Source organism: Onychomys torridus, chromosome 2 (assembly GCF_903995425.1).
Source record: "Onychomys torridus chromosome 2, mOncTor1.1, whole genome shotgun sequence".
In the NCBI taxonomy this organism is placed as follows: domain Eukaryota; kingdom Metazoa; phylum Chordata; class Mammalia; order Rodentia; family Cricetidae; genus Onychomys; species Onychomys torridus.
Window position 1 is genome coordinate 64,755,755 of NC_050444.1, and position 3,423 is coordinate 64,759,177.

At 42.8% G+C, this 3,423-nt stretch overlaps 1 pseudogene; it reads right to left on the bottom strand.

Annotated features, from left to right (window-relative positions):
• Positions 1-1,834: 1,834 nt before the first annotated feature.
• LOC118579057 lies at positions 1,835-1,963 on the bottom strand (annotated as a pseudogene).
• Positions 1,964-3,423: the final 1,460 nt, after the last annotated feature.

Genomic DNA, 3,423 nt, shown 5'->3' on the forward strand with positions numbered 1-3,423 from the left:
TCTCTCCTTTCCACATTTTTCTCTTCTCTGTTTTCTTTCTCTCCTCACCTCTCCTCTCCTCCACTTCCTCTCCCCAGGATCTCAGGTACACTAGGCTAGCCTCAACACTCACTCTATAACAGAGGGCAACTTTGAAGTTATAATCACCCTGCCTCACCTCCCCAGGGCTACTGCACCATGCTGGGCTTATGAAGTGTTGGAGACGGAGCACAGGGCTTTGTGAATGCTGGACAAGCACTCTACCAACCGAGCTGCATCCCAGACTGAGTCTCTCCGCCTCGGACGCTTCCTTCTTTGCTTCCTATGTCTGTGCTGAATGCTTGCAAGACAGGGCCCTGTCTTTCCTTCTTGTGCCTGACTTGAATTTCCAATCGTATTTGTTCTGAAACTTAATTTGAACTCTCTATCCAAAGATAATCCTACCTCCACTGGATTTCTGTAGCATTTGGCTTGAGTACCCATTTCATATTTATTAACTATCCAATGCTTTAAAATGGATATATTTATAACTGTGATATTAAACACCACAGTTGGTATTCTGTGAAAGCCAGTCATACTAACTAACTACTTCCTTATCTGTGACCTAGTTATCAAATCAGATCCCAAATTCTTTGAAGTTAGTCCTATATGCTTCTCTCTGATAGTTCCCTAAATCGGTACCTATGTAAGAAATGTAGTCAAGAAAAACTGAGACATCTAACAGTGGTCCTGGATATCTCTGGTTTTTCTCTATGGCCGAAATCACTCTGTAATCAGCCTCCTTGGTCATCCTCCACCAGTTAGGCTTAAATATTTCTTTCTAAAAAATAAAAACTATTATCACGGTGTGTGCATTTGTATTTGCACACTCATGCATTGCTATGACACTCACGTGGAAGTCTGAGGACAATTTTGGGGAGTTGGTTCTCTTCTTCTGGGGAGGACCTGAGGATCAAGCTCCAGTGGTTAGGCTTGCACAGTGAGCATTTTATCCACTGAGCCATTTAGCTGGCTCCACAGTACTCTTCATTGCCTGATCTTTATAGTGATCAAGTATGAAAAATAGTAATGAGCTGGGGAGCAAGGAGAAATTCAGTGTTGTTATAAGTAGATATAGTGTGGAGGCAGGAAATAGCTAGAGATGTGGCTCAGAACAAGGGCCATGTATAGGATCTTTTAAGGAAGTTGGGCATTCTCCTCTCTATATTTTGAATTATGAGTGATGGATTGGGAAGAGAAGCGACTAGAGGAAAATAATATTTTCAAGTGATGGTAGCAGGAGTTAAGAAATAGAATCCTGCTGGATGTGGTGGCACACACTTGGACCTGAAGTGGGAAGATTGCTGTGGGTTCCAGGACAGCATGGGCTACATAGTAAGATCCTGCCTCAAAAGAGAGAGGAAGGAGTGGGGGGGGGAAGAGGAGAGGAAAGAGAGAGTGAATTCTGACAATGGAATCAGAAGACTGTGGAGAAAGAATGAATAGAACCGGATGGTAAAAATGAGAGTGAGGAATGGCAGTGAGTGACCAGTGTTCCTATTCCAATATGTGGGTGATTGGCAATGCTGTTATTTGAACCCAAAGAGAGACAGACTTGGGGATGAGCGCTGGATGGGAAGGTGGGTGCTCTCCGTTTGGATTTGTTGAGTCTGTAGACCCTTAGGAGATTTTCATGAAGTTAAGGGTCTAGAGGAAAGCATGGTTTAGAAATACAGATTTGTCATGAGCATGATTAATTCCACTACCTACTATCTGTTTCGTTTTGTTTGTTTGTTTTAATATTCTGCTCACTCTTAGCCCAAGGCACCACCTAACTATCTTTCTGGTTTTGTTTTCTCTTGTTTTTGTTGTTATTGTTATTTCCAGCTGTGTTGCCCACATTTGGGGAAATCTCAGGAATCAGCACATGTGGAATGCAATGGATAAACCTTATCCCAGGAAAGCCACCTTCGTGATCATGGCATCTCCACTGCCAGGTAAGTGCCCAGCTATAGTTTTTACCATCCCCCTTTCTCTGCCCTGATTCCTAGTTAGTTACTAAGAGTTGACTAGTGTCGATTCTTTTTACAAAATTGCCTTCTGTACTTGCAAGTTCCACATCCATAAATTTAAAGAGTTATTGATAGGAATATTTGAGGGAAAATGTGTTTGTACTAGAATGCATGGGCTTCTTTCCTTGTCATTATTGTTAAAATACACCATAAAAACTGCATAATGTTTCCATTGTACTAGTATTGTATGTGATTTAGAGGAGATTTAACTATACAGGGTGATGTGTGAAGGTCATCACTATATGAAAATACCCTCTTTTTTGTTGTTGTTTTTGTTGCTGTTTTAAGACAAGGTTTCTTTGTGTCATTTTGGTGCCTGTCCTGGATCTCGCTCTGTAGACCAAGCTGGCCTCGAACTCACAGAGATCTGCCTGACTCTGCCTCCTGAGTGCTGGGATTAAAGGCATGCACCACTGCTGCCTGGCCTAATACCCTCATTTTTTTTTTAATAAGGGGCTTGATGGTCCACAAATTTTTGAAAGCCTTGAGGCATCCTAGAGCCAACTCCCCCCACCCTGTAGAGACCAAAGGCTGACTACTGTTGATGTTTGTTTGTTTACACATTTTGACTGTCTGGGTCTCAGACAATTAGACTCAAACATTATGAAACATTCCACTTCCTGGGCTCATGGGATATCTGCTTCCCATCTGTCTCTAACCTCTCTGGCCAGTGCACTGCCTCGAATCCCTGTGTAAAAAGCTGGGTCCCAAGATTTTGTATCTAGCCTTTTTCACATGTCGTTTTAATATTCATGCTTGATCTCGTTTACGGGTATGTCTTAGCCATCATTTAAAGTGATTCCAAATCTGACAGTCTAGCTGAGGCTTCTGACGCCAGGCCTGCTAACCAGCTGTTTAAAGGACAGCTTCATGTGTCCCTGACACCTCCAGTCAAACTAGCCCAAATCTAGACCTCTTTGTCCTCAGGAACCTGGGTGTTCCCCACCCACAGTTCCCAGTGAATGCCATTTCTAGTCTATCCAGTAACCCGAGAGACATATTTGCTGCCTCGCTGCCTTTCCTCTCTCATGCTCTGGAAGCCATAAACTCTTCAGATACTTAAAAATAGGCAGAGTGGTGACTTAGAATGACTCTCATCCTTGTAATTACAGACAACTGGTGCATACTGGATCTCACTGAAGGTATGAGGGGGGACAACTTCGTGTTAGCCAGAAGCTCAAAAAGTCTAAACTTGAATTTAACTGCTAAACAATAAAAATAATACATTTTCATTGAAGACAAACTGAAACTGGCCCTCAGTGCCTTGGTGGCCCAGCTAGCTGTAGACGGTAAAGGAAGGCAGCTTGGCCCACTACTACACCACCCACCTAAACTCCTGGAATGAAGGACCCCACCAACCAGAAAGTTCTTTTTAAAAGCTTGTTTCTGATTT